Raw genomic sequence first — 25,535 nt, 5'->3', positions numbered from 1 at the left:
AACGTCAGTAGCTGCGTGGGTGAAAATTCAACGTGCGTGAAAGGGCAACCACCCCTCGCAGTTCTACAGGTCACAGAAACACCTTGACATCCTCGGAGACACTTTTAAGAAAGAGATGATGATAAAGTGGGGGCTAACCTACAGAACTCACAAAGGCTTTGGGAGGGGACAAACGTATCCCTTTCTGAATAACAGCAGATCCTGGACAACTGAGATATGGGTAATACGGGCTGGGAAGTGGCGGCAGAACCTCACTTACTGAAATCAGCCTCGAGGTGTTGCTCACAAATTGTCGCCGAAGCACTGTGAGAGGAGTGCAGACAGGGCAACTTTTGCAGAGATACTAATGACACTCTTAGTTCCAGGGGCTTTCAGCAGATATTATGTACCCGCTTCTCTATTTGAAAATGTGTCTCTTGATGTAAAACAAGAGGTCTTCACATTTTTAAACAACTCTTTCACTCACATAGAATATCTCCTTTGCTTGGTGAACTGGCCATTGAGTGGAGGGGGTGCTGTTTGGAAATAAAGGCGCTTTCTGCAAATACAGCTGTTTCCAGCCTATGTCAATGCAATGCCGTTAAACTTCCCAGTCAATTATAAATAATTATAACATTAATGACAACGCTGACCATGCAAACATGTAAAAAAAGCCATTCTTTGCTGTCGCTTAATGCCAGTCTGTTGCTTCATGTCCCGTGTCTGCCACCAGCCAACCCTGAGAGAGTCACTTAGCTTTTTTTCCCTCCCATCCTCATCTATTTAAATCTGAACTTCTGTGAGACAGCAAATGTTTTTCTTCAATGGGGTGTGCATGGTTCCTGCCACAGTGGGACTCGTGTCTCGTCTGGGACCTTGAGGCACTGCAGTAAGAAATAAAGCAGAAATAGCTGGCAGGTGAGCAGCAGCACCTCTTGACCTCAGCAGGAGACTTCTGATTTCAGAGGTGCTCTGTTTTAATCCAAAGAGCAAAATACACTTGGGTGCCATCCAAGTCTGAGCATCTCTTCCTAGTTCCGTCTCTTAAAATGAGTGAACAGGCAGCCCGTGCTGTCACGGTGGGGAATTCGGGCTTTGCAAATGACTTTATGTCTTCAGCCAGGAGAGCGAGTCGGGGGCCACCTTTTCATGAAGGGTCTGCGAGCCACGCCAGCTGCCTCTCACTTCTCATTTTGATGCCGCTTTTAAAAAACAAACCGTAGACCGCACAGCACTGCGCAACGTTAATGCACAGAGGCCCCTGAGCCCGGTGGGACTTTAGCCACCACCATTTGAGTAGCAGACAGACGCCAAAAAAGTCTGAAAAGCTACTGGGGCGTGCGGCAGCCGCTCCGCATCCGACACCTGCGATGCAGGGCCAGGTGGAAAGCCCCAGCCAGGCTGTGGTCCCTGCTTGACCCTGGCACGGAGGGGACACCCAGAGCAGAAACATGGGGCCAGGCAGAGCTATGGGCCCAGGGCGAGGACACGTCCCCACCGAGCTGCTACCTGTGCCCACCTCAGCCCCAGCCTGGCCAGGACACTCCGTGGAGCTCCTTCCTCCCAGCCATGCTTAGTGCATCTGTGAGGCCCCATCGCAGCTCAATTCCTGCTACGCCCTTCACATGAGCAGCACGAGGAAGCCCTGCTTCACCCCTGCACAGTTACTTTATACCTGTTTCCGTCTCTGAAACGTGTCGGTATTGCCCAACGTGGCTGGCCCTGCGGATGTGAGAAGGGTGTGTTTTCAACTTCTCATCTACAGCATTTGCATGAGTGGCTGGTTTCCTCTCTGCCCTGCTGGGCAGAGGAGTTGCTCTCTCTCACTTCCCTATTTTGCCGTGATCTATAGAAGTTCAAAAGGGCAGGGACAAGGGTCTGACATCCTGATGCTTCGACTCACCCTTGTGAAAAGTTATTGGTGTCACTACAGCCACAGCTGCTCACCTCCCCCCAGCATCTTTAATTTCTGTTCCGTTACTGTACTCGATGGTAAAACAGAAAGAGCCTTCTCATTCCCTTGCTATCTACTTTATGTCTCGCAGTCACAAAAAAAAAAACATATATACACACACAATCAATTTATCTGTTAACATCTGAAAAAAATGTATATATATATGCACTCCGAAGAAACCTGTAGGTTCAGCCTACAAGGCCTTCAACCATACTGGCCTTTAAGAAAACTAGCATCGATAGATATTATAGTAGCTTTTACTGGATTACCATAAAAAACTCTGCTACTGAAGACCTTTTTCCTCCTCTTTTTGTGCCAACGACCACGGTTTGCATGCTACATTTGTTAGCCTGATAAAAGGCGTGTTATGCACAGTACCTTAACTCTCCAGTTCTCCTGCACAGAGCAATCTGTCTGCATGTATCACACTCCGGTCTTCAGGTCCAAGCACCTATAAGGAGATTACCAAGCAAAATGTTGTGAATGCTGCTCTTTAGTCTCACTCACAAAAACTTTGTTGAATTTGTTCAGTTTTACACCTATTACAGCTCACTCTTCTCCTCTCCCCTGCAGGGTTGTGGAAGCAGCAAGAGGGGCAGAGGAGGAGACTTTTCAGACCAACTCACCACTTTCCCTCTTTCAACTGCTGAACAAAAGTGTTAAGGTCTCAAAGTTATTTTCTTTTTTAGTTTGTTTTTATTCTTTGTTGTTGTTGTTGTTGTTTTGTGTTTTGATTGCTTTTTTGTTTGCTTGGTTGTTTTTTAAATTACTGGCTACTGCATCTCAAAAAGCCTCATCCGTATCAGCAGCCTTAGTGACACCGTGATAATGCAGATTTCCAGGCAAGATACTCAAGGTGAGCATTCTGCATGGTTCTCTTCTACAGTGCCAACAGTACAGATAATTGTAATCTAGCAGTTGACATTGTTCCCTCCTTTGAGTTTTCATTTTCCCCAAATGTCAGGGGAGGGAAAGAAAAAGAAAAAAAAAAAAAAAAAAAACGAAAATTTTTATTGCACGGAAAAATGCCTGAGGGGAAAGAACTAAATTCAGCGCTAACTTGCAAAGGCAGATTTTAAAGTTGCAAAATCAGAGCATAATTTGGCCCAATATTTCGCTTCAGTGTTTGGCTCAGTGGAAAGAAAAAAAAAAAAAAAAAAAGGACATGTTTTTTCCTGTCTGTGAATTATTGTTAAAATGAAATATGAGTTTTCACAGACATAAAAGTATCATTGCTGCAAGCAAGTATGAACAATGCTAAATCCTGGTCATGTGTACAACCCAAGAAGTGGCCAAAAAGCGCTCTTCTGAGAAAGCTGGCTGCCTGCATTTTGGAAAGTTGTGCAACACCCCATGCCAGCTAGTTTTAGCAGCACCGTACGTGGAAATTGCTCTCCTTGAAACAACTTCTACCTAATTTGTAGCGGTTAATAACTAATGACACATAATTTTTAAATCCCAGCAACACTTTGCTAGTTCCTGCTTTTAATTAAACCTGACTGGTAGCAATGGGGAAGCAGCAAGCTGAGCGGCGAGCCACAGCCTGTGCTGCACGGGGCCGGCAGCAGCGGTGTTATCCCACGTGTACTGGCACAGGACCTCGTCCTCTTCTCCCAAGTACGTGTATTAATTCGGAGCCCTGTCAGTCAGGGCTTGAACCCCTGGTACTCCTAAGCTAACCAAGGGCCGCTGGCCGCCTTCGGTGGGCATTGGCCAGTGACTCCGCAACCAGCATCCGGCCACAGGTCTCCTCTTGACCAAGTGAGCAGGAAAGGCATGTGATGGGAAGTTAATGATGCATTAAAATGCATGCTAATTAATGAGATTTTTAGACTTATCCTGACATAGGTAGTTTTCTCTTGTGCCGTGCAGGTATAAAAGCGGCAGGAGGGCTGGCCACAGGCGGATACCACCTCCTCGCCATCTGACACTGCCCCTGCTTCTTCCTTTGCAGCCTCTACCCATCTACAACCAAGGCCAGGAAATAAAATCTCCTGTGTGCCACAATGTGGTCCTGAATACATTGTGTAACAGTGGTCTGGGCATCACCGAGGCATTAAAGCAGAGACCTTTACACGGCTAAAGGAGATCTGTCCCCTTCCCACCATTCAGGAAAACCCCGAGCAGCTCTGACTGAAGGTCCACGACCATCAAATCCCCCTCTCGCAGGAGGCAGCTGAGTTTGAGTGCAGAGTCTTGAGGCAATTCTCTACGTGCTCCTGAATTTGTTTTGCAATTGCCGTATGTCTCTCCCCATGTGCCATTAAGAGTTCAATTTTTTATTCCTCCCCCCCCCGCCTCTTCCCCGCCTTTTTAAAGCATCATGTTTATGCAAGTGGACAGGAGGCTCTCATATCTGGGTCACACGTTTGCTGGAGGTCATTGAAAGGCTACAAAATGGAGCATGCCTAATTCTGCCATTTCAGAAGTTTTCTCACATGTACTCAAGACAATTATGCCTATTAAATGAGTTCATTAAATTTCAGAAATCCTTTGAAAATTCTGGCATGCCAAAAAATGTACTGAACTCCTTTATTTCTTCTAATGCCTCCTAAAAATGCTCAAATCCTCAGAGGTGCTGGGGACTGGAGCTCGGCTGCCTGCGATGTGGCAAAGATACGTGTGTCCTGTCTCAGTTGCAAGCCAAATAAGCTAAGGAAACAAAACAGAGCACCGAGGTCCATCAAGTGACCTTTAGCAGTGCCGCTGTCATTGGCCCAAGCACCACTCTGCTGAGAATAATTCAGAGAGGAGAGAAATGTCACCGATGCTCTTTGAGAGCCGGGGGCTTTGTGACAGGACGGGACATGCGAAACATTTCGAGGACTAAGAGCTGGCTCGGTGCTGAGCTGCGAACTTCAGGGATGCAGGAGGAAAGCACAGGTGGGCTTTGGGTGTCCTTGTCAACTCCTCTGCACTGCTCTCCAGCTGCTGCAAGGGACATCCCGGTCTCTGCCCTCCCAGAGGAGCACAGGGGACTGTAGAAGGACATTTCCTACGCCAAGCCACACACTGAGAACAAGGGTTGAACTGAGCCCTGCTACACATTAAGGCAGGGCACATCCCCTTCTCAGGGTGCGTGAGGTCTCAGGAGGAGGAGGAGCAGGTGAGGAAGAAAGAGCCAGAAGCAAAGCTAAAAGCCGCTTCCTAGGTTTGGCTCTGTAAAGCTTTCTTGACAGGAATTACCGTGGTGTGAGGCTGACCTGGAGATCAATACTGGTTACATTTCTCCTTCTCCAGCCCTCAGCTGCGGTCACGTAGGACTGGGTTCAAGAAAGCTATGTAGAAGGAAGATGCATTGTTGTTCCCTCAAAGGCCCTGTGGAGAGAAGGGGCACCTCAGTCCTGCTTTTAGGCAGTCTAACACAGGGGGGTGAGCCTCCTTCTGCAAGCACCTGCCTCTGTTCATAGGCAGGAGAAGCCACCGAGCATCACCAGCATTTATCCCTGCTACCTACCAACCCACTGAGGGTTGGTCTTAAAGAGAACAGAGGAGCCTGGGGAACAGGAGAAGCCCTAAGTGATCCTCTCTTTGCTTTTTGCGGGGCTTTACTCCCCTATGTACCACATACCCCAAGGTCTGCTACTAATATGGGGCGCAGAAGGAACCAGTTTAGTGGGAAGCAACTATTTCCACAAAGAAACATCCCAGTTTTCAAAAGGTGCTGAGCATCAGTAACTGCCTCTTACATAAACAGGAGCCGAGGGTGCCCGGTCATTACGATTACAAGTCCCTAATCCATAGGTGCCTCACACCCACCACATACGAATACTTTCTTGTAAGTAGTACTCTAATACATACAAACAAAAGTTGATTTATTGTTGCAATGCTAACACTACACAGAGGTCACGTCATGGGATTGGTTTGGCAGCAAAAAGTTCTGGAAACCCACAAAATAAATACTCTAAAATATTGCATAGGGTAGCCCGCCTCTGAGCAGCGCTGTCACCTCTGAAGGACTCTGTATATCCACCGCAGCAATTTGGAAATTAAAATGTACACAAGATGATAGCTCATTAAGAAGTGTTTCTTTTTCGTGAGTAAGGGAACATTTATCACAGCTGGCCCACACCAACAATCAGCTTTGGACAGAAGCCACCTTTACTAATGAATGGGAGGGAACAGTTTTTAATCTCTCTGAGATCTCTTATCAATTGATTTTGGATGATGTATGGTAGGTTTTATTCTCCAAGAATTACGATACTCCTCAAGTGCCAGCAGAGACCCAATATTTTTATTGTATGGCTTTGTCTCCTGACACTATGTCATTTCGTCTTGACACTGTGGCAGTCTCCCTGCAGACTCACTGCTATTGTCTCACATTATCCTTGTCTCCCCGGACTTGCATTGTCCTGCCTTCCCTGTTGATCACACTAACTCGGATTTAGACAAACAGGAGGGGGAAAAAATAAAACAAGAAAACCACCACATCACCTGATACCTTGGATTAATTTTAGCTACAAAATATTAAACAAAATGGTTTGCTACTCTGCAGTCGGCGATACTGTGAGAATTAACTCACCTAGATTGATTATGTTTGTTCTGTGCTCGCCCACGAGTCATGCAAAGCCCTTGAACGCTACCTGCAGAGTCAGAAGGCATTATACTGGCATTGAAGAGAGAGCCTTTGATCAGATCCTCGGGAAATACTTCCTGCGTCCTCCTGAAGTGTAACTTTAGACCAGGCTCTACCAAGGCCACTTCACTCTTTTGTGCATCCCCTTGAGTTCAGTGGTGAATGAGCTGAAATTCACTCTGTTTCCTTTACTAGATGGCATGTGTCAAGGATCCCTACGATCACTTTTATTACTAGCTTTATCTAAAGAGCTCCTTGCAGGAGCCCAGGGTGTCAGTGGTCATGAAAAGAGCAGAGCTGGGATATAACAGTATTGTATACCCCTCCAGGCCAGACAATTAACTGAGGCCCGTTAACGTCTCAGGTCTCAGGCCTAGATCCAGAGCAATGGCAAAGATGTGTCGGTTCTCACTGAGAAAAGGGGAAAGACCACTCGCTTCATGGGACTGATCCACATGCCAGAGAAGGGCAGATGGCAGGAGAAAAATTAAATAAAGCAAGGCATTGCACTGCTTTAACAATCTTCTGGGCCTCACTTTCAATGGAAAACTGCCAAAATCTGGTGGCTCTGCCCCACTGTTTTGGCATGTGTTTAAAATGACAACAGTGGTCCTATTTTAAGGGGTGGTTGGAAGCTCTCAGTAGCAGGTTTCCTACGTCGCCCCCATAGAGCTTGCATAGGTCCAAGAAGGGCTCAGTCCAGCACCTTCAGAAGTCAAGAGAAACGTTGTGCCTCTGAGCAGATCCTTAGACCTTGAACCTGCTCTACCAGCTTTATCAGTACCGGTCCTGGTCCTAACCAAGGATTTGGTCCCAGGTGAAAGCAGAGAACAGAGGGAGAGATGAGAACAAGAGGACAAGAAAGAAATCAAACACCTTCCTTTGGTCAGTTGCTACAGAACTCAGGACCTGAGCCTGGCACAGGAAGGAGGACCACGCTGACCCTCCACAAGGACAATCCCCCCAGCTCCCATCGATACCCACATGCACGGAGTGGAGCGTCTGCTCTGGTACGGGGGCTCTCATTATAATAGTCTCTGCAAGAGTAATGTCATACGAGATGTCAAAAACAAGAAGCAACATGTTAGATGGGTGCCACTTGGAAATAAAGCCCTGCTTTTATTGGATAGCTGATCTGCTAAAAGCAGTTATTTGAAATATCTGCAGATCGCTGGGATCCATGAATAATTGCTATCTGCACATCTCAAATTCTTTACAGTTTTGCTGTTAGACATAGCTGTGCATGTCTATAAATAGTAGAGCAATGTCGCTCACTGCATAATACAGTCTCTGTGCTTTTACAACTCATCATGAACTTCTATGTAATTTATTTTTTATTGAAGAATTCCAATTAATGGCTTCCTGGTGATTTTAAAGCCTCAAATTATCAGTCTCTGAAAACAAAGCAGAGAACATAATTATCATAAACCGAGAATTTTTCATTTTGAAGCTTATCTGTTTGTGCTAAGTATCTTGTCTGTAAGTAATTAGTGCCTTTATTTTTTTTCAGTAAAAATAATGACCATTCTATGCTTCACATCCAAATTTTGTTAACTGCTAGATGTACTGTATATATTATATTTGAAAATGCACCACCTTGGACCAGCTTTAAAGTATTTCATCAAATGATAATGGCAACAACAAAATACATCTGTTTGTCAGAATAAATTACATGACATTTAAAAAAAGCTATTATATCTTTTTCTCTTCCTTCAAAGAGTAAAAGCCTTTCGAAAATATGCACTTTTTACTTATTGCTATGGCGGCACAGCACGAGGAGATCGGGCAGCTGCTTTGTGGCTGTCTGTAACACCTGGCCGCTGATCAGAGCCGATCGGCCAATCGCAGATACCTATGCAGCATCCTTTATGTGGATACCTCAAAATGCTTTGCTGGAGATAAGACCAGACACAGTTACGTGCATAAAGGAACACAGCATTCAAAGCTACACGTAGGCTAAGTTCTTCCCTGACTTCTGACCTAATTCACCATTTGTTTCCTTTCAATTCCGTGGGACCATACCCTTGTATCTCATGGAAACCCTGAAAAATCAGTGCAGCTGTTGAGCAGATCCACCAGAGAAGAGTATCAGCTAGCATTTTGTGTGGTATCCTACAGCCAGACAGGAACATAAAAGATAAAGTCTGATCCTACAGACAGTATTCCTTGCCTGGATTTCATAATGATGGAGGTGAGAGGACCCCCACCAAGATGATAACCCCTGTATAACTCTGTCTGGTCTAGCACCTGGCCTCTCTTAGCAGAAAATGTTATTTCTGGGATGATGAAGAGAATTCCTCCCAAAGAACCAGGACCGCTCTGCCTACAGTTGGACCCATTCTGGCTGACCACCGAGCTGATCACTTGACACAACAAAACATTAGGATTATTGATTCTTCTCCTTACAGGAACTATTTCCAGACATCAATTCATCACCAAATTATTCCATGCTTCAAAAAGTCCACCAATCACAAGAGTTGGATACTCAATTTACAGTATATAGCTCATTATGGAAAAAAATGGAGAATTTCTGAGAGACAGTTTAGAAATGAAAAGGAGCAGCAGAGTTTTGTGTTGTGTTTTTTTTTTTTTTTAAAAGGCCTCAAAATAATGCAGCCATATCTTATGTAGCCTTTTATGTTAGTAAAATCTTTCTTCAACAGGTTGACTTTGTTGGAGGCCAGAAGAGGTCTCTCAACACAGGAGTAACAGACCTAGCAGGGGAAGTTATGTGATTCAGTCTAGCCACAGAGTCCTGAACAAAGCTGTGAGCACCTGAAGCAGCATCAGACAGCCCTACACAGGAGGGGTCACAGCGGTGATGGAGATACCTGAAGGGTATGTACAGTTTCAGGATCTCAGGGAGGCAGCTGCAGCTTCAACTGTGGGCGGTAGGAAATCCTGTGACCACTGTGACATCTTTCCATTGTGCTTAGCACATGCAGATCAAACCAGGGAGCAAACCGAACCAAGACTGGAAGCAACCAAGGTAGGTAACGGAGAAATCTGCAGTACCTTTGCAGAAGCACTTATTGTAAGGCAGGAATTTAAACCTGACACGTGATACGGTGAAATCCTGCTCCTGACTGGTACCTGGGGAGCTGGGGTGGACGGAAAGCACGTATATTTACAATCAGTCTGGTGCCAGGAGCAGGAGACGCGTGTCACTGATGTTTCAGTCGTGCACAGACCTTTGCGTGAGCTTCCTGCACAGTCTCCCTTGACCACTCAGCGTCAGGCTGTTTGCAGGTGGGATGCATTTTCCAGGCCAATCAATCACAAGCTGAAGCACAAGGGCCTGTCCCACCTGCTAGTTTGTAGTTGTGAGCTGCAGCCTCATCCTCATCTGCCTTGAGCAATTTCTGTGTTGTAGAGTCCCCCACAGCAAAGGGCCACGAGGACAGAGGGAGACCCTGGCGCTCGTCTCTGGTCCTGCATTTGTTCAGCACAACAGATCATCCTCTGAACCACAGAGGAAGGTGGGGAGCAGGTCCAAAATGGGAATCAGTATGCCACACCAGCCATTCTCAACATCACAACGAGTAACACAGCCCTGCTTTATTTCTCTGTCCTGTACAGTAATACATTTTCTGTTGTGGAACTCATCAAGGAAAGAATCACAGTCAATAATCCAGTAGGTACACACGTTGGACAATGTGAGGAGGAATGAATTAGGAAGGCAATGACGATGCTGCCCTACAAGAATACATTCTTGGTCATCTGCGGACTCGCTGAAGGAGCCAACTCATTTCTAGGTTGCCCCAGACTGTTAATCAAGTAACACTCCCAACCTGAGAAAGGCTGGTCTCTGCCAGACACCCCCCTCTCCACTGTCTGCAGGCAGGTATGAAGCGATTCCCTGCTTTTATAACAGATCTTGCTGATTGCAGTAGACACTTCCTAGAGAAAATTTCAAAGGAACCTCAGAAAAAATACTGATACCATAATTTTGTATCATAAGTAAACATGCATTAAAAATCTTAAGTCAAATTAGAGTAACATCTCCTGTGCATTCCCCTGCTCCTTCGCCAGCCGGCTCCTTGCTCTGCGACCCCTGTGCACCATCCCCACTCCTTGCATCGGTTGGGTGGCAAATGCCCCTTTGAAACCTGAACGGGGTTTAGGGTCCCTGCTCATCCTGACTGCGGCACATATCGGAGCTGGTGACTGGAGCCCTAGCTTATATCTCCTGCATCCTTGAACCAAGATCCTCAGCTTCACTTCTGAGTTCCCTCTCCTTTTGGCAGACATCCAGGCCAGCTGCTAAAATAAATCTTTTTTTCCCTGTGAGCTCTGAAGTTCTTCTACTGGCAAAAGGTAGCAATAGTGGTGGTGTTTCTTGGCTTTTATCCTAACTGTGCAATCCACCCCGAGCCACCTCGCCCCATGCCTCCTAACCGCATAGGCAGGCTGCAGGACAGAGCAGAGAAGCGCCGCCGTTTGCCGTCTGCCTCACGGTCTCTTTGCTTCCAGGCACTAAGTAAATGTCAGCTTTTTTTACTGTGTTACATACATTGTTAATTTTAAAAGGAAATCCAATATCATTGTTTTTCATGCTAGCTGAGGTGATTCTGAAATTTAATAAAAATAGTGGAATTTTTCATTAATGGCAACCAGGGTTTAAGCTAGCACTAACTTTCTATAGCAGCAAGGCAGGAGAAGAGATAAAAAGAGGTCATCCTCATCTTGTTACTCTGCAACTGTCTTCAGTCACAGCCTCAATAGCAAAGAATTCAAAACATTGCTATTGCTTTACTGATTAACGTAAAAACTGCACAAGGCATTGTATTCAAAGCGCCTACAAATACTTGGCAGGAAGGGATTTGCTAAGTATCTTAAAACATAAGGCCCAGTAATGCTTTCTATAATGCAAAAATGCAAGGGCGAGGAAATTATGTGAAGTATTTTCCTGATCACGGAACCCTCCTATTGCTCCAGATCTGTGGGGAGGAACAAACCACAGTTATCAGGATAGGAACAGTCAAAGCATCCTGCAGCCTAACCCTGCTTCAGTGGTGGCACACCCCTCGTGGGAACCCACCTGCATTACAGCGCCGAGCAGAGAGGCTTACCACTCGTGGAGAAATACTTGCTGACCTAGTGACTTTGCAACTGGCAGAGTCTAACCCCTACAGTAGGCTCCAAAATGTTCGTTTGCAGCTTGACTGGCAAAGTAACTTTACTCGTATTTCTTCAGCTCTTCTGAATGTCCATACCTTTGGAAGCTGCACTGTCCAAAAGCCTGGCACCATAGCTCAGGTAGTAACTGTGCTGTGACCTTTAATAGCTGTATAGCCAAAGAGCAGGTATCAGCAGGGACTTGGCCTTCCCCGAGTGCAGCTCTGAGGTCTGCCGCCACCACCACATTAAGGAAGAAAACCAAGGGGAAGAATGTGAAAAAAATATTTTGCTTCCAAAGTATATTTTCTTTATGGCTGCTATTGGAAAAAAAAAAAAAAAAAAAAAAAGTTCTCCGTTAAAACTAAGCTGTGTGGTATTTCTTCTCCTGACTTTGTTTTTGCAGAAGGGCTCCCCAGGTCTCACCCATATCTGAGGCCAAAGTAAGTAAGGTCCTTCCTCTCCCCAAAATCTTCCATTACAAAATCAGCAGTTTATCATCTCTTCTCCCAAGGCCACCATTGAGTGGCCACCTCACAGCACGCTTACAGTCAGCAGAAAAATGGGGAAGTCAGCCAGTGGCCATCCACACAGCATGTGGGGCACAGAGGAGCACCAGCACGACACTCATCCATCTCCCAGGCAGGTCATCCAGCGATCAAGCAAGTGCCCGCTTGGAGGTTAACCAAATAAATGCAAACAAGAACGACACCCCCTCATTTCAGTCTCTTTTATATGTTAATATGCTCATGAGGTTGTACTGGGTGGTTGGAGCGAAAACCAGAGAGCAAACACCTCCACATAATGAACCCTCCCCAAAAGCCAACCCAGCTACACTGTCACACACACTTGGCACCTGTATCTTCCCCTCACCAAGACCTTCGCTTAACAAGAAAAATAGGCCACTGTCCCCCTTTCCCTCCCAGTCCAGCCCCTTGGCATTCAGAAGACACAGAGACCGCAGCATCCATTCCCTCCGAGCAGGAACACCGACTGAAGTTCAGTCTGGGGTTTTGCCTCTGCCAGCACCACCCCTAACATCAGTGATGACAAACTCAGAGCAGCACTTCTGTAGGAAGACTGAGAAATACGAGCGACTTTTGGCAAAACAGCCATTTCTTTCTGCAGATTTGCATTTCTAAATTTTGTCTTGTCAGCATATTCCCCCCAACTTCCCACCCCCCGGCATCACTACAAGCATGGAACTTATTGCGGTGCAAAATTCACTGGGTTTTCCCAAATATCCCCCAGCCATCGCTTCTCTCCCTGAGCACCAGCAGCATGGTTCAGGGCAGGGCCTACAGCCTGGCAGACTGTGTCAGACTGCCCCAAATGTGGCAGCAGAAATCACTGGAAGCTCTGGAGTCAGAAATGGCAATTCAGAGTAATATGTGATAATGAGGAAGACTGTTCTCATCTCCACTGCGGAGCACTGACCTTTTAACAGAGCAAATGTCAGACAGAAATACACAAATGTGTTTAGACCAATATCAGGTGCCGCTCTGAGGGGGTGTTCACTCAGGCACAGGTACAGCCCCTGCTGCTGTATCTGCAGAGCAGGCGCGGTGTTGCAGGTTGCTCTTGGAGAAAGCAGCCCTGGAAATCGCACTCCTCAGTGCCAGACCCTTACACCGGAAGAATGGCACCATGCACATCCACGAGCCACTTCAACAAGGGTGAGACCTTCGGTGCCGTGGGAGGGGTAACAGAGCCAGAGGACGATGAATCAGTATCTCTTACATGAGAGGCTATCCAAAAGCTCTCTCAAATTGCTGCCTGCTTTGCTGGGTCACAGCTCCACATATCTCTGTAGCATGTAATATAAGCATCATTACGCCTCCACCACAGGGACGGTCCGAACACCAGTCTGCCAACACCCCCATGAAACACGTTTACGTCACCTGGAGGACTTCTGGTTTACAGAGGTGGGGGGAAGGACAGAGCTTGCAAATGAGTCAGAGGTAAATGGGACAAGTTTTGGACCAGAGTCAAAAGCTAGAAGGGCAGCTGGCATGGGTCAGGATTTAAACCCATTGCTCAGCGTATCTCCTGGCCCACTACCTGCACATCTGGAACATCTGGGCAGTCTTCTTAAACACTTTGTTGGTTCCACTATCAACTATGGAAGAACTACCACTGTATTCTAGAAAAAAAAAATCTGCTTTTTTCTCTTCCTGCTGTAAGAAGGGGAAATCAGACATAGCGACAATAAAGAGCAGACCTATGTGGTCCCAGGTATCACTTCCACCTCTCTTCCTCAGCCCAAGGCAGTCTAGCAGGACACATTTCTAGATACCCAAATATTGCACCCCGGTGAGCCCTTAAGTTAAATGCATCTGCCTCCTAACAGGAGCTGCACCTACACAACAGGCCAAAACAACCTGTCCCTTGGCTCAGAGGCCATCACACACACATTAAAATAGTAGAAACAATAATTTTGCATTGCAGACTGAAGGACACCGGGCACCTTTTGGCACTGGCTTTGCTTAATTTGTCAGGTACAAGTGAGATGTATGTTAGTGCACATGCTTTACACTATATAAGGAGGGTGCACACAGAGCCGACAGCCTTCAGTCCCTTTTGAGCGATGCCACCAGCAGGGCGAGAACATCAGTGCCCAAACCCGAACACTGCAAAGGGTGTGATCCCAGCGCCCAGAGGCCCGCACATGTAAACCTCTGCATTTCTTAAGCTGGAGAGGAAAGCCTGAGAGGCAGAGGCACACGCAATTGGTTATTAGCTCTTTGCTTCACCCTCACCGTGGGGATGTTCTCCCCGGATCTGCAGGGCGTGCCCCAGGTCCGGTGCCAGTGGCGGTGCCGTATGGATCGCACACGGAGGGGCTCGGCTGGTGCGGAGGGGCCACAAGAAAGCAGCACCTCACGGCTGAAAGGGAAGAGTCCGAGAAGTCAGCAAACTGTAATTACAAATTGTTGTTCTTCCTGATTTAGCAATGCTCTTAGGGGGGACAGGGGAAGGTAATAAGCAGAATTTTCTAGGAAGCACGCTGAAAATAAGGTACTAAGAAAAGTCACTGAAAATGTCAGGCAAGCCAACAGGGAAAGGTCCAAGGAGCAAGCAAAAGCACAGCATATACTTTTTCATCTATTCAATCTGACCCTGGGCCCAGTGCCACAATCTTTTTAAGGTTAGTGGTGGGAAAGCTGCCTTTTGAATGTTTGCAGAGGCCTATTAACATCCTGTGCTGAGGAACCTTAAACCCCAGGTAGTATTTCAGAGGAAATGGACAGCACAAAACACAGACTGAAAATTAACCACAGCAGACCCCGGGCCTAAATAAGTTCCACTAGCCCTTTCTGAAATCACTTAAAGGCTTTCCTTCCAGTTGGACTCCTGCCCAACCACTTTAATAGGTGCAGCAGGCGGGGGGAAGAGAGGGAGTGGGGGGGGAGAAAGGAGAGAAAAAATAAAAGGGAAAAGAAACCTATTTGGCTGTGTAATTTAAACATTCCTTGCAAAATAATAATAATAAAAAAAAACAGTTTAACAAAAATTGCAACTGTAGCAGGATCGGGAGGGTAACTCAGCGATATACTCTGCGGATGGCTGCAAACCTCTAATGGAAAGTTGTGTAAGTGGCTCAGGCCAAAGTAGGCATTAATTACAATGAAAAATCAGTTTAGTGCAGGCCACAACTAAATTGGAAGCTGGTCCTCTAGGTAAAACAAAGAAAGTGAACAGAAGCTTTAGATTTGATTACATGGCAATACAAGAAAAATGTGCTGTATGTTGTCTATTATTAAAGCTGCTTTTGGGCCTTCTGTGTGTGCCTAAGGGATTTTAATAAAAAATTAGTAATAGCCCTGCTGCCCTGGCTCACTGTGGCTTTTGGAGCGTTTGTGGGTACAAGGCTAGTTCTGCAGTACAAATTAAGTCACTTTAGACAAGCAACCTTGAAAGCATTAGACGATAGCAAAGTTCAAACGGCACACTTCTGCTGTAAGAGGACACAGTCCCTTGCTGGAGGCCAGCTCTGGATTTAGAAGCAGAAATACAATTTCATCAGGAAAAAAGCTCTGCAACTGTTATATTTGTCTCCGATTATTCTTGGCAACACTGGAAATGCACAGCCAGGTTCATAAACACCATACTAGTGTATAAAATACTGCAAAAGCAACGGCTAATGGCAAAAAAAGTCACCATTAATACGGGATTTTTATTTATTTACATATTTTTACAAATGCTAACTCTAACTCTTTAATTTGATGTAACAACATTAATAATAATGTTTTTATTGCTAATATCAGCACTGGGTCTTTGGCATGGTTGGATGCAACTAAACCAGTAAAGTTCACTGGGATTAATTTAAAAAGACCCAAAAAAGGGCAACCCCCCCCCCCCCCCCCCATCTCCCAAGTTTGTAAAGCTGACTTCTCTAATCCCATTTCTAGAGGTAGTTATTTTAAGGTGAAATTCATTACGTTCAGTATACCTATACATCAGCGGGTCCAGTTCTGCCATTAAGTCCCTGGCTACAATTTTATGTATACTAAAGGTGAAACAGAGTATGCGGAATTTTCTAAAATCCAGGGAAATATGGGCAAAAGGAATTGTAGGGCTAAAGAGGCAAGGAAATGTCCAGGACACCATAAGGGGCTTCAGCCCCAGTGGGTCCCCATCCCTCCACTGCTTCATGTTTTGTGGGGTACAGCTCCCAGATGGGTGAATACTTGGTGTTTCAGGTCACACACATTGACCATTTCCTAGGAATGCTGCCCAGCCCCAAAGCCCTGACTGGATACGTTTAACCGTACTCTCACGTTGCCAATGTTTGCTATTTTAGTATGAGTTGCATCAGGTTTTTGTGATTTGCACTGAAGAGTCTCCTCCTGAATTACTTTTTTCACGCCCAAGCCCATTTTTGCTGCTCTTCTTGATTGCAATGCACAATATGGACAATTCCAAATCCTATTCCCTGCTAAAGGTACCAAGTGAGGATTAAAAACAAAAAACAAATAAAAACGGAAAATGAAAGATCTACCATTACTTTAACTTCACAAATTTTAAACTCATCTCATGATTTTTCACGCCTGACACGTGATCAAGTGCACGAGGTTGTCAGTTTCGCAACTCTCACCCTAAACGTAACGTCCTGGTGAGCTGTTCCTGTGGAGGGCGATGCTAACAGGTACGTGCAGCCCTGGGCTCTCACTGCTCGTCGGTGTGACATGGGCAACAATGTCCTCGAGTGCTACGCTGTGATGAGGCTCCTCTCTGTAGCGTGACCTGGATGTGACCCAGAAGAGTGCTGGAAAGGAAATAACTTTGTTTTCAGCTCCTTGCCACATATGAGTTGGTCTTAAAAATCCTTTTATCCCAGTTGCATGTGGCTGTATGCACGGATTTATGTCACCATGTGCTACGTGGTCCCTGATCGTACCAACACCGTTCCTCCTTCTAGTTGTGAACTGTGTTTTGCAATGTTGGGAAAGGATGTCACAAGAAAGAACAATCCCAATTTACATTTCAATGACTAGTAAAGCGATTTTATAGTACATAACCCATGAAGAACCAGATTACTTTTGAATAAAAGTTGCAACATGAGCACTGAATACATGCTGAACTCACAGTAGGTGTTTTAAAAAAATTAAAAATGAAGAAAAAGTAGGCATTCCCCCCAAAAAGCAACATTGAAAATCTGTAAGTTCATCCGGAGCAGAACATCAGAGGTGGGCAGCTCACTTCCACCATCTCAAGGTCCCTGGGGATCCCATGGCTCCAAGCTGTGCCCCCTGCCCACCTCTCCTATCACAGATGCCCCCCCCCCCCCAAAAGCATCACTGCTGCCATCTCCTCCAGCCACCCTGCTGCCTCCTCCCAGAAGCTGAAGCGCTGGCTCACGCAGCCTCCCCTCATGCAGCCCACACCTTCCCCACCACGAGGGGTTTCGGAGGGGCTGAGCAGCCGCAGGGGCTGTGGGGCAGAAGGGAGTTCCTTGGGAAAACCTGCTGGCACTCAGCACGCCCAGGTGCTGAGGTTGCACAGGAAAACATGGCAAGCAAAGAGCGTGGGCAAAAAAAACGACCGTGCCTAGCACTTCCCAGCAGCTCTCCCAAGCTGAACTGCGAAGACGTTTAATCGCCAGCTTGCCCGGTGTCTGCTGGCAGGAGCACTGCCTGTGGCAGGCACCAGCCCGCCGACACACTCGGTGGATGGCCGGCGAGGAGTGGGGGCACCTCTCTCAGCCAGCCTGCAACCACAGCAAACAGCCCCGTGGAGCTGGGGCCTTAAAAAGGAAACCAAAAAACTCTTCATGTATAACCTACGGACACATCTACATACGCTCACAGGAGTTTGAAACGCGTTAGTACATTGGTGCTTGCAGACATCCCTTGAAGATGTACACTCGTTCCTTCTCTTTCTTCCCAAGCCTGTTTACTTGTCCTAATGAAAACCCGCAGCCTCTAAGGCCGCCTGGCACCACATCTGCTCAGCGAGTGCAGGAGTGGTCTCCAGAATCAAGTCTTTCTCTGCTATCTCTTATGCTAAGATCTGTGAAAAAACAACGTGTAAAGGAAAAAAAAAAAAAGAAGAAAAGAAAAAAACTTTTGTCTGTGGATTCAAAAGAGCCCTCTTTATGCCAGATTCATCTACATTAAATTGGTCACGACCTTCCAGGTGTCTTTAAGGTTGAAGTGTTTGCTGGACCATTTAAAGCTCCTCTCGTGGGCTCCGGCGACCCTCCTGACATGGAGAGCCAGGCTTTTAAGAGTGTAGCCACCTTGTCAATGCTCAGAGGTCACTAATAGCCTGCCTTGGGCCTTCCAGCGGGTCGCGTTCGGCTTGCTAGCCCGACACAAAGGAACAGGAGAGGAAGGCTGGGGAGGGGGATAATTATCATTCTCCCCCCCCCCCTCCTCTCTCCCTCTCTCCAGGCTGAGAGTTATGCTCCATGTCACTGTGTTAATGCGCTTGCATCCAGGGAGACACATAATGCTCCTCTCAGCCCTGTTTATTAGTGAGATCCATTTGCGAAAGGCCCTTCTTTTGTACCACAATATGAATGTGCTTTGATGGCAAATAATTACGCTAGTCCTTTTGACATGAGGATCCACAGGCTGCCCTAGTTAAGCCAGTAATTAGCCTGTCCTCCTTTTTTTTTTATTATTGAGAAACTACAAATTATCCTCATATGAGCACTGGCCATTCCTTTTTCTCTTTTCTATTCTGCCTCCCTCTCTCCCTCTCTCCCTCTCCCTTGTATCTCTCAGCACTTTGGATAAGGGGAATGCAGCTGCACTAGAGCAAGATAAAGCTCCGCCATCAAGATGATGAACAATTTGGATGAAGAGGCTTCGAGATGAACACAAAAGCTGAAGAAGTGCGGCTGATGCAGCCCCGGACAGCTGAAGAATGCTGCAGTCTGCAGATGAATAGCCCTCATTTGTGAATATACAGATTTTCCATGATGAATAAAAACTGAGTGTAGGTCACAATAAATAAACTTTTTTTTTCCCTTCTTCTTAAATAATAATTCAGGTTCCCGGCACCAAACAGCTGTAAATTGAAGGTTGTGCTTAGTTTTCTCAACTCTCAAAGGGGATAATTAAGCTAAGCTCATATTGTTTGATATATTAGTGTAATGATGAGCTACTATATTCTGGCTTGTTTCGAGTTATTTTAGTTTTTTTTTTTCCATTATCTTTTTTCTTAAATTACATTTCAAATACATTTTAAATGTAGAAACAGCATTTCTGAAACACAGTTGCCCTGTGTTTGGGTCTATCTGAAATGTATTCATATAACATTTAATTAAAAGATGCAACATCCCCTTTTCCCGAAAAAACATGGAGGTAAAAATATCAACGTTATTTGACTGGTCCTGACAATCTCACTCAACTGCTGAACCTTTATCCCTACTGGTGCAAGATAATTAGATGGGGTTGTGTTCTTTGTCAATGCAGTTTATGAACCTTCTGAAACTTCAGGACAGGTATTTCTTGGCAACCCATCTTGCCCCATATTTTTTCATAATTGCTTTCAAAGATCAACAGAAGGCAAACAATCTCTGATTTTACCTGGATAAGAGGCTTCAACCAAACCAAGACACCACCGCTGAAGACCTTCTCTCCCTTTTTTCCGTTTCTGTTTCTCTCCCCCGATCTGATGCCACCTTTAAAACAGCAGGCATGTGCAATATGGCAGACAGCAGAACCACCTGGCTACAAGCCAAAGCGAAACTGGGGTTTACCCTCCAACTGGTGGATGTCTTTTTTAGGGTAGTTGACAAGGCTCTGGGGGAGATGCAAGGTTCTCCAAGAATTTTAAAATACCTGTCAGTCTAAGAGCCATCTTGGGAAGGAGAGCGAAGGAAGCTCATGAACATGAGCACAGGTGGAGGGCGATGGTCCCAAAAAGGCTCATAAAACCAGGGTATGCCACGTTAACAGTGCATCTGCTAAAGCAAATGGAACAGTCTTGTCTGGTTTCTATCTGCCTCAGACTGACTCTGATCAATTAATTTGTCTCTGAGGCAAGCTTTTGCATAAAGACACTGGAGAAGGAGTCGGAAGCCCTCTCACCTTGAGGGGCATTGCTGCCTTCACCCACCCACTGCACTCCATTGACCCACCAGTTGATACAGTCTCCAATGCATGAAGAGGAAAAGAAACCAGTGCAGGCCCAAGTATGTTTACACTTCTGAGAAGGAAGAGGCACTAAAATGCAAGGGTTTAATTTTCCAATGACTAGGTTTCAACCTGAAACCCACCCACAGTAGGACTATGCACCAACAGCATTTTTATCTCATCTTTTTCCAAGCTAGAACCACACCAAGCCATTTCTTCCCCTAACTCAAAGCCCATAAAAAGTCTAAATATCCTCACTTCCTAAATACGCTAAAACACTGCACTATGGAGTATATTAGAGAACATGGAAATAAGTGAGCAATGTATAGCAATTTGACTTCAAGTTTTAATGTTGACTATAAACTTCTGCCAACCTACAGCAAACAGACTCTTCTTTTTGTTCATGTTTTGAGAATTAAATTTAAAAACTGTGCTGTGAGGTTATTTTCTAAGGCTATGGCACAGCTTTATGACATGGTGAGTAGACACAGTGCAAATGTTTCAGAAAAGAATAAGAATATCCTACATCTTGGCCTGTTTCTGGAACCAATGTCAAGACACATGTTTTTTTATGGTTCAGAAATGTGTGCGAATTGTTCCTTTTATCTCTAGTTTGGGATCAAAGGGGAAACAGCCCCTCTGATATTTACAGCATGACTAGAAAGAAACTCCAGAAATCTTCCACTGAAGGCTGTTCCTACGAGGGTCACCAGTTGCTTTGTGCAGCCGAGCTGCTCATGTGGGCTGGGTGACCACTTGGGTGCTACACAGTGCTCTGCCAGCCCCAGCACTACCCCAGTTTCCAAATGAGGACTCCAAGCCATGCAACCAGTTGCTTGGTCTGTTCTGACTGGGAGGAAGCAGCCCAAATGCAGAGGATTTCAGGGGGTTCAGGATTACACCCCCCATCAGCAAGGTCTGCACTAAAGCTTTGCCTGTAACCCACCACCCTCGTGCTCCTCCCGCCTGGCAGCAGTGAGATTTGCCACAGATCAGCTGGTCCCAGCTTTCTTCCTAGGGACATCCACCTCCACAACACACTATTCACAGCTGCATTAGGAAGACCAATTAATAGGAAATCACAGGCAAAGGAAAGCAAATTGTTTCTTTTTCCCCACCTGGGAGAAATTTCCCCTGGCAGTTCACTCCGAGACAGCGCTGCAGCACTGCCGATCGCAAGGGCCATCAGAGACCACGAGTCTTTCCACCAGCTGCAAGGCAGTTCCTACCAGGTCATTCCTACGCTCAGTGAAAACTAAAACTCGCAGAGCTTCACAGTGCCGTGTATCAGAGAAAAGCACAGACTATGCGCTGTCCCTAAGGGCCCCAACTCCCAGGGCCCTGCCGGTTCATTCACGGTGGCACTGATCACGGTCAAACAGGCCTGGGTTATCGTCCAGGGTCCAACCAGCACTTACACCCATGATGGATTCCCAGTCATGCTCACGGTAACAGCTGAACATTTATTAACTCTTTTCTCACTCATTATCCCCCCCCTTAAAAGGGTGCTCACAGCAAAACCAGGATCAATAGTTCAGAAAGATTTTTTATTTGACAGCCGTGTAAAAACCATGCCTTTAATTTGTATATAGCCCTGGACAGAGCGAGTTATGCCAATTAAAGACTTCAACACCTATGAAGTTATAATTCATATTGCTGATAGGACCCTGAATTCCCCAGAGCTGCACTGTGCCAGGGCCTGCCCGTGCCCATCAGCAGGCAGGAGGAGACAACTCCTGCTCTGGAGGCTGCGATTTCAGCACGCAGCGGGAGACAAACCGTCGAGAAGTCAGGAGGGGCTGAGGACCAGGTGAAGGGGAAAAAAACCCGTCCTTCCGTAATAAATTCAGCCTCAGTTTACGCTGTGATAGGATTTCAATTTTTTCAGATTATGCCATCTGATGTAAGAATCATGTGCTCAGTACAACCACTGCTCTTCCTTGCCTCTCCCAGAAGAGCTGATGGAGGTAAAAGGCACTCGTACCCCAGCGGGAAGCCCCGCTCTCACATTCAGAAGTTAAGACTCACCCAAGGGATCATCAATCAGTAACTCACTTTAAAATTCTCTTTAAAATGTTTTACTAGCTCACTTTACTTGGCATTTTTATCACTATTTATATCTCTAAAGCAGTGATATAATTAGTAAAGCTATTAATGTTTCTTATGTTTAGCCTTACAAAAGCCACAAATATCTATAAATCTGGCTTACAGCAAAATAAATAATGACAATAATTCTGTCAAGCATCAATATAATTTGCTGGACAGCATTGTGTAAACCAAGCAAATATCTGAACCATTAATGAGCTTAATCTGTGCCATTTAACTGCCCCTCCAGTAAATTGTTCTGCAGGCCAGAGAGGAGCATTCAGGTCAGTTACTTTGCTAACTTCCCTCCTCTGCTGGCATTCACTTTCCTACAAAAGTGACTGGCCTGACTTTACCCAATCCTAAAGGAGAACCAATGCCAAACACTCTCCTACCACTTCAACAAAGCTCCTCCCGAGACCAAAATTCCTATCAAATGTGTGAGATAGGATTTTATCCCACCCTTGTGAAACCTTGAGAGCTCAGAGATACTCATGTTCCGCACAGATCCAGGTTCTTTCAGGAGAAAAAACACCAAGAAGACCACCTTCCTTCTCCTACCTCTCCATCCAACAGTCAGTTTTCAGCAGTGGGGCATTCACTCAGAATACTGCAATGTCAGGTATCAGTCTGCTCTGCGTGTTTCAAACCACAACACGAATCCAGACCCCAGCATCCCCGTGTTTTTCCCCTAGGGTTGGGCTCTCTCATGTAAACCCACATTCATACTTCAGGCAGAAGGAACTTCATCTCCAACACATCAAACCAGTATGCTGAAAAGTCCTGCTTTTTATCATATTGTCTGTTCCTGATACGGGGATTTATGTGGAAAACACCTGGACAGCTCAAGCCTCCAAAACTTTGAACCACGGCATGAGGCACCCTTTGTTCTCCCCATATTCAGTTTCTTGCACTACTACTGGTTTTCCACATATGCGCAAACAGCAGAAAGCTTAGACCACATATTGGCATTTGCAAAGCAAAAATAAAGGAAATTCCCTTTCTACACTGCCTCTAACCCCATAAAGAGGATTGCTCCCTTCACCAATGAGGTATTCAGACATGCCCCAAATTCCCTGTGCATGCCTAGATCTACCAAAACCCAGGCAAAGCCTTTATAAAATGCTATAAAATGTCATAAAATGCTAGAAGAATACCTTGTGTTTTTGCCCTCTGTATCTAAATATCATTGGAAGGTGCAGGAGCACCTGCAAAATCAGGGCACCAACATCTCTGACAAATTCAAAACACCAGTGGCCAAGCACCCTACAACCTCAGGGCAGTTTCCAGGGTTTGGGGGAAGAAACCATAAAGAGAAAAGGCCTTGTGACTGGTCTCCATGTCACGGAAGCTGGAGACCAAGCTGGGTTGACCTTCAGCAGCCCATTGAAAAAGTGTAAATGCTGATCTAAATACAAAAATACTATCCAGAGCATTACCATTTTCAATAACAAAATAAATGTCTACGCTCACGAGCACTGAGTAATAGGCCTTTTAAGTAAAAGTATTAGAAGAATATATCAGCTATAAGATATAATACCAGCGACTACTACCACAGGATGGGCATTTTTAACTTTCACTCTAAAATGACTGGATGATAAGAGAGTACAATATATATTTTGAATTCAGGGTGAGAAGATCTTTTTAATATAAGTGTTTTATGATGTAGTCATACATCATTTCTAACTACAATGCTAAACAAAACACAATCCTTTTCTGAAACATAGATAATGATGGATTTTTGTTATTCTATTTTATTCCGTAAGATAATTTTTCAACCCAAACTTATTTTATTGATGGCATAAGAAGGTTCCAGTATATCTTTTTCATATCAGAGACAGTTTCATGAAAACTGTGAGCTAAAATTCAAGTGTTATTACAGAGGAAGAATTTTTGGATACATGATCATTTATTGGGATAGTCCCCCACGATGGAATTAATGGAGATTAAAAGGAACAGGTATGTTCTGCTGATTGCTTTGACACTTGAAAACCCCTCTGATCTCAGAGCAGGAGTTTTGTGGGTATTATTGTAATAATGGGGATCTTGGAAGAAAGGAGGTGGATAAGCAGAAGGGAACTAAATCCAATAATGTTTGTACTGTCACAAAGCCAGGAAGGTTTGGGATATGATTTAATCCTATGGAACAGGCCTACCCAATACTCCTAAGCAAGAGATAAACAAATAAATAAATACAGTAAAACAGAAGTATATCTGCAAAGTAAAATCCCTCGCCCTTCCCTTGGCAATTTTTTTCCAGCTCTAAAACTCGCCATCAATTTGGCTGTGTGCTGAGAAAGAATCCCAACAAATTGCTGCCTAGTTCCTTTTATAGCCTCAGTGAAACATGACATCCAAGGAATTGCCTGTGCTTTCTGTTTCTTTGCTTGTTTGCTTTCCTGTGTACTACCAAAGCAGATTGTGTCAGTACCTAGAAGGAACAAAAATATTTTAAGTACTGACTACTGCAAAAATATGAAACACCTTTTTTAGTACTTGGTTCAAACAGAAGAATAGAAGGAAGGAAAATGGGACATACCCAGGCATTTCCCACCACTTCAGAGATGTAGATGACTGTTCACTGCACCGTTCCCTTTCAAATTACCTTACAGTGTCTACCACAATAAAATTCCCCCAAAAATCTCTTGTCCAAGAGGTAATAGGCTTGACTTGCTTATGCTGACAAAACAGCCTTTATCAAAAAAAAGGATCTAACATTTTCTGCTTGGGAAAATAACAGTGGTGCGAAGTTGCACAAATTACATCATACCTGTGTGTTTCCAGAAAGTCTGAATGAAGCACCCCAAATTATTACACCCGCTGTAGTTCAGAAGTCAGTGGAGCAATGCCGAGTTATACCAACCGATGATCTGGCCCATTACAGACATCATCTTACGCCGCTGCTCGCTGGGTCTGCCTGCCCCATGCAAAGCCCCCCGAGCAAGCTCTGAGTTGAGCTGCTTTGGGCAACCACCTCCATCTCACCCACAGCCCTCGTGGGGCTGTGGTGGCCATCCCACCAAGGCTTTCCACCCAACTCACTTCTCTGTGTCAGAAAAAGTCACATCCCAAGCTGTGGATCGGAGGTATCCCTTCATTCACTGTCCTCCCCTGATCATTCCCAATTATCGTCCCCTTTATAATACGGTAAATAATAGTTGTTTTTGACAGGTCAAACTGTTCTGCATGTACCAGGTGGGCAAACCTTTGCAGTGAAACCTCTGGCAAACAGCAA

General features: G+C 45.4%; 1 long non-coding RNA gene across 4 annotated transcripts in view; it reads right to left on the bottom strand.

The window, feature by feature from the left end:
* Positions 1-25,535, bottom strand: part of LOC106036625 (uncharacterized) — a 45,201-nt gene that overhangs the window by 8,645 nt on the left and 11,021 nt on the right. For all 4 annotated transcript variants that reach the window (XR_001207470.3, XR_001207469.3, XR_007162234.2 and 1 more), the window contains exons 3-4: positions 16,726-16,896; positions 2,312-2,384 (exon numbers count right to left, since the gene is read on the bottom strand). This is a non-coding gene — a long non-coding RNA (uncharacterized lncRNA). The remainder of the gene's footprint in view (positions 1-2,311; positions 2,385-16,725; positions 16,897-25,535) is intronic.

Source organism: Anser cygnoides, chromosome 3 (assembly GCF_040182565.1).
Source record: "Anser cygnoides isolate HZ-2024a breed goose chromosome 3, Taihu_goose_T2T_genome, whole genome shotgun sequence".
NCBI classification, from domain to species: domain Eukaryota; kingdom Metazoa; phylum Chordata; class Aves; order Anseriformes; family Anatidae; genus Anser; species Anser cygnoides.
The sequence above is the reverse complement of the archived record's forward strand: the minus strand, read 5'-3'. Positions and strand labels throughout refer to the sequence as shown.